The sequence below is a fragment of the Ranitomeya imitator genome, chromosome 6 (genome assembly GCF_032444005.1).
Source record: "Ranitomeya imitator isolate aRanImi1 chromosome 6, aRanImi1.pri, whole genome shotgun sequence".
Taxonomy (NCBI): domain Eukaryota; kingdom Metazoa; phylum Chordata; class Amphibia; order Anura; family Dendrobatidae; genus Ranitomeya; species Ranitomeya imitator.
The window spans coordinates 303,087,519-303,097,187 of NC_091287.1; positions in this window are offsets into that span (position 1 = coordinate 303,087,519).

Below are 9,669 nucleotides of genomic sequence, written 5' to 3' on the forward strand. Positions count from 1 at the left end.
AGTGCAAAGATAGGCAAATAGAGTATTACAAGGGATGGAAAGCCTCTCATATGAGGAGAGGCTGGAAAAGTTGGGCTTGCTTAGCTTAGAAAAAAGACGCCTCAGAGGAGATCTCATTTACATGTATAAATATATGTGTGGCCAGTACAAAACACTGGGGAGGCTTTAAGTTTTACTAGCTTCAGTCAGTCTGTGTTGTGGGCAACAATATTATAGGCCAGGTGGTAGCGGCTGCACCAAGCTAATACTTATCAATACTCATTAGTGTGGGATATCGTGAGTTACTATATTGTGAGCATAGCGAAAAAAGGGGTTATATCCCGAAGTTCCCTCATAAACACTGACTGTAGTATCTTTTAATCTTATTTTTTAAATAGTTCATTAAAAGTAAATTTTGAACCGTCTTTAGATAGGGATCTTCATTGGCAAATTGTAAATAAAGCCAGTACAAAACACTGGCATATTACTTATTCCTTCCAAAGACCATACTAAGGACTAGGGGGCACGCCTTATGAGTGGAAGAAAGGCTTTTCCAGCAGGTAAATAGGAAAGGGTTCTTTATAGTTAGAGCAGTCAGACTGTGGAATGCCCTACCCCAAGAGGTAGTAATGGCAGCCGCAGACACTATAGCAGCTGCTGTACGATTTCCTTGATGCACATAACATTGCGGGTTATAGTTAAATTTGTGACAAAATGTATAATTGGAGAAGAAAGGTCCATTAAGTTCAACCTAGGTCTTTTTTCAACCTATTTAACTATGCAACTATGTAACTATCTAATTTTATAAAATTATGTGACGCACCTACAAGTTCAAGATGCTCATTACACCACTAGATAAATTCCTTGAGTTGTGTAATTTCTAAAATGTGGTCACTTGTGAGGGATTTACACAATTTAGACACATAAGGGGCTCTGCAATTATGACATGGCATCTGCTGTCTATTCCAGCCAATGGTGCTCCTTCTCCACCAAGCCCGGCCATCTGCCCAAACAGTAGTTTTCCACCACATATGGGGTATCGGCGTACTTAGGAGAAATTTCACAGCAAAATTTGGAGCCTATTTTCTCCTGTTAATCTTGTAAACATTAGAAATTTGGGGCTGAAGCAACATTTTTGAGAGAAAAATATATTTTTTCATTTTCACATTATAAAATTCTCTGAAGCACCTGTGTGTTCAAAGTGCTCACCATACATCCAGATAAATTCCTTGAGGGGTGTGTTAGGAGTCGAGTTTCCTCTGCTGCACAGGGGGAATCTCGATCCGTGTCTGCTGCGGTCTCCCATTCTGCATCGGCCACAGTGGGGTCTGCTCAGCGGAGACGTCGCTCCCAGCGTCTCGCTGAGGCTGATTCTGTGCATAGGGTTACTACTGCCTTTTCTGGCTCTCCTATTGTACCCTGCACTGATCTGCGGCGAGCAGGCTTCTCTGGGACTAAGTCCTTATTTACACACACTGAGCATGCCCAGGGCAAGATCTCTCAGTGGAGGTCTAGGGTCACATGCTCAGGTACTGCAGCGACTCCCATTGGTCCTTCTCATGGAAGGTCCTGCAGGTACTAGGACTAGTTCTGCTTTGCACACTGAGCATGCCCAGGGCAGGATCTCTCAGTGGAGGTCTGGGGTCACGTGCTCAGGTGCTGCAGCAATTCCATTGGTCCTTCTTTCACAGGTCCTATATGTGCTGCAGCTATTTAAGGCTCGCATGGCCGCACGGCCATGCGCAAGTATCGTCTTATGTTATATGCTTTGCGCCAATGTGGTCATGCGTTTGAATGTGTTCAGGGACCCGGCTGAAATAAGCCCCTAGAATGCTGGCACCTCCGGCGAGGAGATTGTGTTTAAGTGTGTTCAGGGACCCGGCTGAAATAAGCCACTAGAATGCTGGCATCTCCGGCGAGGAGTTTTGTATGCATGCATGACCACTCACTGCTCACATCTGGGTAGTTGGCCTGTGCCTCTGTGAAAGTCTAACAGGGCACAGAGCTTTCCTCTCGCGGTTACTCTGTGAAGCTAACAGAGTTGGTATATACCGCCATATAGAGCCGCCATTATTTAGCAGCAGGTACTTTCCTGCACGGTGGATTCCGGGTTGCGAACGCACCAATTCCATTCAATAAATAATATATTTGGTGCGTTCCGCCAACCCTAACAGTATACTAGCGCCAGGATCTGGCTAAGTAATGGTGGATAAACAGCGATTGCAGGGGTACATCCAGCTGCTGGAGGGCCGGTTGGCGTCTCTTGAGCGTGCAACCTCGGCGGTGGATGTTACCGCAATAGCTGTTCAGGCTGCTAGCGTGGCTGCAGCAGCTTTACCCACTGCCACCTCTGTTCCGACCCTATCTCACCTTCCTTTGCCTGAGAGATACTCTGGGGATAGTAAGTCCTGTAGGGGTTTCGTGAGCCAATGTGGTATACACCTCGAGCTCCTGGCTGCACGTTTCCCTACTGAGCGGGCAAAGGTGGGATTCATAATCTCTCTTGTCGGACAGAGCGTTGGAGTGGGCTACGCCGCTGTGGGAGCGCAACGATCATGTGGTGCAGAGTGTTCCTCTGTTTCTGGACACTCTGAAACAGGTCTTTTTAAGACCTCAGGTCACCCATGATACAGCGCTCCAACTGCTGGCTTTGACTCAGCCATTTTGCTGTTCACTTCCGGACATTAGCGTCTGAGTTGGAATGGCCAGATAAAACCCTCATTCCCGTATTTTGGAGGGGGCTGGCTGACCATGTGAAGGACGCTTTGGCCACTAGGGAGATTCCCGCCACACTGGAGGAGCTCATAGCCGTATCCACTCGCATAGACCTTCATTTTCACGAGCGAAGGTTGGAGCGAGTCCAGTGTAGGCAGAGGTTTCGGCTGGCTCCCACCTTCGCCAAACCTTTGGAATCTCCAGTCCAGGCGTCCGAGTCACATGAGGCCTTAGAGGTGACACGAGCGGGATCCAAGTCTCAGTCCGCCCGTGCACATAAGGTTCGTCATGTTTGCCGGCAGTCAGGACATCTTGCCTCCAAGGGTCCTCAGCGGTCGGGGAAACGTCAGCGTCTAGTGGCAGTTGGAGGAGGTACACTAGACACGGTGACGTTTGCCTCAAAGTTGTCCTTCAAGGGGACAATTACCATAGGCCCATCCACTCTTATGGTTGAGCTATGCGTGGATTCTGGGGCAGAGGGTAACTTTATGTCTTCCGCTTTTGCCCAGCGTCACGCAATACCCTTGGTGATGCTCGCCAAGCCAGTAACCGTTCGAGTGGTAAATGGGTCGACACTACCCTCACAGATTACCCACCAAACCATTCCTTTCACGCTTTCTGTGTCTCCATCACATCAGGAGATAATCTCCCTATTAGTCATTCCTGAGGGAATTGATGAGGTCCTGTTGGGGATACCATGGCTTCGCTACCATTCTCCTCATATTGAGTGGTCCTCAGGGAGAATTTTGGGATGGAGTAAATCCTGCGAGGGTAGATGTCTGAGGGAGTGCGTTCAGGTTGCTACTACACAGGTACTTGCAGATCTTTCTTCTCTCCCCAAGCAGTATTGGCCCTATGCAGACGTGTTCTCCAAAAGGGCTGCGGAGACCCTTCCTCCTCACCGCCCCTATGACTGTCCTATTGACCTCTTGCCTGGTGCTGAGCCTCCCCGGGGTCGAGTCTATCCGTTATCTCTCCCGGAGACGGAGGCAATGTCTCAGTACATCCAAGAGAATCTGGCAAGAGGATTCATTAGGAAGTCAGTGTCACCGGCAGGGGCTGGTTTCTTCTTCGTACAGAAGAAGACTGGAGACTTACGTCCATGCATAGACTACAGGGGTCTTAACGCCATCACCGTTAAGAACAAGTACCCATTACCCCTGATATCTGAGCTTTTTGATAGGCTACGGGGAGCAATGGTATTTACAAAGTTAGATCTGCGGGGTGCTTACAACCTGATTCGCATCCGTGAGGGGGATGAATGGAAGATGGCTTTTAACACCAGGGATGGGCACTATGAATATCTGGTGATGCCCTTCAGGCTCTGTAATGCCCCAGCCGTTTTCCAAGACTTTGTGAATGACATCTTCCGAGATATGCTCACCACCTCGGTCGTAGTCTATCTGGATGATATCCTCATCTACTCTCCAGATATTGACTCCCATCGGAGAGATGTTCGCAAAGTCTTCGACCTCTTACGGGCAAACTCCCTCTATGCCAAGTTGGAGAAGTGTGTGTTTGAGCAGGAGTCCTTGCCTTTCCTTGGTTATATCATCTCTGCTCAGGGTTTGGCTATGGATCCTGCCAAGCTACAGGCTGTAATGGACTGGCAGGAACCCCATTCTCTTAAAGCGGTGCAGCGCTTTATGGGGTTCATTAATTATTATCGCCAGTTCATGCCACACTTCTCAACTTTGGTAGCTCCCTTGGTTGCCCTCATCAAGAAGGGAGCAAATCCCAAGTTGTGGTCAGAGGAGGTCTCCAAAGCCTTTCTCTCGATTAAGTCACACTTCGCTAGCGCTCCCATCCTACATCGCCCCGATGTAGATAAACCATTTATCTTGGAGGTGGATGCCTCATCCGTTGGTGCTGGAGCAGTCCTTTTCCAAAAGGATGCTCAAGGTCGGAAGCATCCTTGCTTCTTCTTCTCCAAGACCTTCACACCAGCGGAGAGGAATTATTCCATCGGGGACAGGGAGTTGCTAGCCATGAAGTTGGCTTTTTCAGAGTGGAGACACCTCTTGGAGGGAGCTCGCTTTCCCTTCCAAGTCTTCACTGACCATAAGAACTTGGTGTATATACAGACGGCCCAGCGGCTGAATTCTCGCCAGGCTAGATGGTCCCTGTTCTTCTCCCGGTTCCATTTTACCCTCCATTTTCTCTCCGGGGAGAAGAACGTTCGTGCCGACGCTCTCTCCCGCTCCGTAGTGTCGTCTGAGGAGGAGGAGCCTCGGCTTATTGTCCCTTCTGAGAGCCTGAGAACTGTAGCTCCGGTTTCGCTAGAGTCTGTGCCCCCGGGCAAGACTTTCGTGCCAGCAAATTTGCGACCGGAGGTTCTCTCTTGGGCTCATTCCTCCAGAGTGGGTGGGCATTTTGGGACCAAGAGGACATCTGAGCTTCTGGCGAGAACATACTGGTGGCCGCATATGGCCCGAGATGTCAGGGACTATATTCAGGCATGCGTTTCTTGCGCCCAGAATCGGTCTCCTCGGCAACGGCCTGCTGGGTTGCTTTACCCTCTACCGGTGGCAGACAGGCCCTGGGAGATGGTCGGGATGGACTTTGTGGTGGGCTTACCCAAGTCACGTGGCTGCTCCGTTATTTGGGTTGTCACCGACCATTTCTCTAAAATGGTGCATTTGGTGCCGCTTCCACGGTTACCTTCTGCACGGGCCTTGGCGGTGTTGTTCATTAAGCACATTTTCCGTTTACATGGTATGCCTGATAAAATTGTCAGCGATCGGGGTCCCCAGTTCGCGTCTCGGTTTTGGAGAGAGCTCTGCCGTTTACTCAGCATAGAGTTGAACCTCTCCTCTGCATACCATCCCGAGACGAATGGGTTGGTGGAGAGAACCAACCAGACTCTGGTGACATATTTGCGACATTTCGTCTCTGCTAGGCAGGATGACTGGGCATCTTTGCTACCTTGGGCGGAATTTGCCTTGAACAACGTCATAGCCGATTCCACTGGTCAGACTCCTTTTCTCCTTAATTACGGCCAGCATCCGCGTGTCCCTGTGCCCATGCCCATGTCATCCACCGATTCTAGGGTGGCAGACTAGGCGGTGGAGGCACGTGACATCTGGGACCGCACACAGGATGCTATCCGGGCCTCCAAGGAGAGAATGAGGGTTTCGGCTGATACACACCGGCGTCCCGCTCCGATCTTTGCTCCTGGCGACTTAGTGTGGCTCTCCGCCCGTAACATCAGGCTGCGAGTTGAGTCCACTAAGTTTGCTCCTCGCTACATTGGCCTGTTTAAGGTTCTGGAACAGGTCAACCCTGTGGTCTACCATTTGGCTATTCCTCCACGCCTTGGTATCACCGATACTTTTCACGTTTCCCTCTTAAAGCCCGTTCATTTGTCCCGGTTTTCTGAGTCATCTGCTGGGACATCGGGTTCATCCACGGATGAGTTTGAGGTGAATGCTATTGTGGGGTGCAAGGTGGTACGTGGCAAGAAATTTTATCTGGTGGACTGGAAGGGTCACGGCCCAGAGGATAGAACCTGGGAGCCTGTGGAGCACATTCGGGCTCCGCTGCTTATTGCAGCTTTTGAGCGTAGTGAGGTTCAAGGAGGGGGGGGCCTAGAAGGGGGGGTAATGTTAGGAGTCGAGTTTCCTCTGCTGCACAGGGGGAATCTCGATCCGTGTCTGCTGCGGTCTCCCATTCTGCATCGGCCACAGTGGGGTCTGCTCAGCGGAGACGTCGCTCCCAGCGTCTCGCTGAGGCTGATTCTGTGCATAGGGTTACTACTGCCTTTTCTGGCTCTCCTATTGTACCCTGCACTGATCTGCGGCGAGCAGGCTTCTCTGGGACTAAGTCCTTATTTACACACACTGAGCATGCCCAGGGCAAGATCTCTCAGTGGAGGTCTAGGGTCACATGCTCAGGTACTGCAGCGACTCCCATTGGTCCTTCTCATGGAAGGTCCTGCAGGTACTAGGACTAGTTCTGCTTTGCACACTGAGCATGCCCAGGGCAGGATCTCTCAGTGGAGGTCTGGGGTCACGTGCTCAGGTGCTGCAGCAATTCCATTGGTCCTTCTTTCACAGGTCCTATATGTGCTGCAGCTATTTAAGGCTCGCATGGCCGCACGGCCATGCGCTAGTATCGTCTTATGTTATATGCTTTGCGCCAATGTGGTCATGCGTTTGAATGTGTTCAGGGACCCGGCTGAAATAAGCCCCTAGAATGCTGGCACCTCCGGCGAGGAGATTGTGTTTAAGTGTGTTCAGGGACCCGGCTGAAATAAGCCCCTAGAATGCTGGCATCTCCGGCGAGGAGTTTTGTATGCATGCATGACCACTCACTGCTCACATCTGGGTAGTTGCCCTGTGCCTCTGTGAAAGTCTAACAGGGCACAGAGCTTTCCTCTCGCGGTTACTCTGTGAAGCTAACAGAGTTGGTATATACCGCCATATAGAGCCGCCATTATTTAGCAGCAGGTACTTTCCTGCACGGTGGATTCCGGGTTGCGAACGCACCAATTCCATTCAATAAATAATATATTTGGTGCGTTCCGCCAACCCTAACAGTGTGTAATTTCCAAAATGAGCTAATTGTGGGGGATTTTCACTGCTTAGGCACATCATGGCATCCATTTAGGAGGAATTGAACAACAAATTTTGGGGTCCATTTTCTCCTGTTACCCTTGTGAAAATAAAAAAAATGTGGGGCTAAAGAACCATTTTTTGAATATTTTCATTTTTTTCCTTCCACATTTTCTAATTCATGTGAATCACCTTAAGGGTAAATAGTAACATAGTAACATAGTTAGTAAGGCCGAAAAAAGACATTTGTCCATCCAGTTCAGCCTATATTCCATCATAATAAATACCCAGATCTACGTCCTTCTACAGAACCTAATAATTGTATGATACAATATTGTTCTGCTCCAGGAAGACATCCAGGCCTCTCTTGAACCCCTCGACTGAGTTCGCCATCACCACCTCCTCAGGCAAGCAATTCCAGATTCTCACTGCCCTAACAGTAAAGAATCCTCTTCTATGTTGGTGGAAAAACCTTCTCTCCTCCAGACGCAAAGAATGCCCCCTTGTGCCCGTCACCTTCCTTGGTATAAACAGATCCTCAGCGAGATATTTGTATTGTCCCCTTATATACTTATACATGGTTATTAGATCGCCCCTCAGTCGTCTTTTTTCTAGACTAAATAATCCTAATTTCGCTAATCTATCTGGGTATTGTAGTTCTCCCATCCCCTTTATTAATTTTGTTGCCCTCCTTTGTACTCTCTCTAGTTCCATTATATCCTTCCTGAGCACCGGTGCCCAAAACTGGACACAGTACTCCATGTGCGGTCTAACTAGGGATTTGTACAGAGGCAGTATAATGCTCTCATCATGTGTATCCAGACCTCTTTTAATGCACCCCATGATCCTGTTTGCCTTGGCAGCTGCTGCCTGGCACTGGCTGCTCCAGGTAAGTTTATCATTAACTAGGATCCCCAAGTCCTTCTCCCTGTCAGATTTACCCAGTGGTTTCCCGTTCAGTGTGTAATGGTGATATTGATTCCCTCTTCCCATGTGTATAACCTTACATTTATCATTGTTAAACCTCATCTGCCACCTTTCAGCCCAAGTTTCCAACTTATCCAGATCCATCTGTAGCAGAATACTATCTTCTCTTGTATTAACTGCTTTACATAGTTTTGTATCATCTGCAAATATCGATATTTTACTGTGTAAACCTTCTACCAGATCATTAATGAATATGTTGAAGAGAACAGGTCCCAATACTGACCCCTGCGGTACCCCACTGGTCACAGCGACCCAGTTAGAGACTATACCATTTATAACCACCCTCTGCTTTCTATCACTAAGCCAGTTACTAACCCATTTACACACATTTTCCCCCAGACCAAGCATTCTCATTTTGTGTACCAACCTCTTGTGCGGCACGGTATCAAACGCTTTGGAAAAATCGAGATATACCACGTCCAATGACTCACCGTGGTCCAGTCTATAGCTTACCTCTTCATAAAAACTGATTAGATTGGTTTGACAGGAGCGATTTCTCATAAACCCATGCTGATATGGAGTTAAACAGTTATTCTCATTGAGATAATCCAGAATAACATCCCTCAGAAACCCTTCAAATATTTTACCAACAATAGAGGTTAGACTTACTGGCCTATAATTTCCAGGTTCACTTTTAGAGCCCTTTTTGAATATTGGCACCACATTTGCTATGCGCCAGTCCTGCGGAACAGACCCTGTCGCTATAGAGTCACTAAAAATAAGAAATAATGGTTTATCTATTACATTACTTAGTTCTCTTAGTACTCGTGGGTGTATGCCATCCGGACCCGGAGATTTATCTATTTTAATCTTATTTAGCCGGTTTCGCACCTCTTCTTGGGTTAGATTGGTGACCCTTAATATAGGGTTTTCATTGTTTCTTGGGATTTCACCTAGCATTTCATTTTCCACCGTGAATACCGTGGAGAAGAAGGTGTTTAATATGTTAGCTTTTTCCTCGTCATCTACAACCATTCTTTCCTCACTATTTTTTAAGGGGCCTACATTTTCAGTTTTTATTCTTTTACTATTGATATAGTTGAAGAACAGTTTGGGATTAGTTTTACTCTCCTTAGCAATGTGCTTCTCTGTTTCCTTTTTGGCAGCTTTAATTAGTTTTTTAGATAAAGTATTTTTCTCCCTATAGTTTTTTAGAGCTTCAATGGTGCCATCCTGCTTTAGTAGTGCAAATGCTTTCTTTTTACTGTTAATTGCCTGTCTTACTTCTTTGTTTAGCCACATTGGGTTTTTCCTATTTCTAGTCCTTTTATTCCCACAAGGTATAAACCGCTTACACTGCCTATTTAGGATGTTCTTAAACATTTCCCATTTATTATCTGTATTCTCATTTCTGAGGATATTGTCCCAGTCTACCAGATTAAGGGCATCTCTAAGCTGTTCAAACTTTGCCTTCCTAAAGTTCAATGTTTTTGTG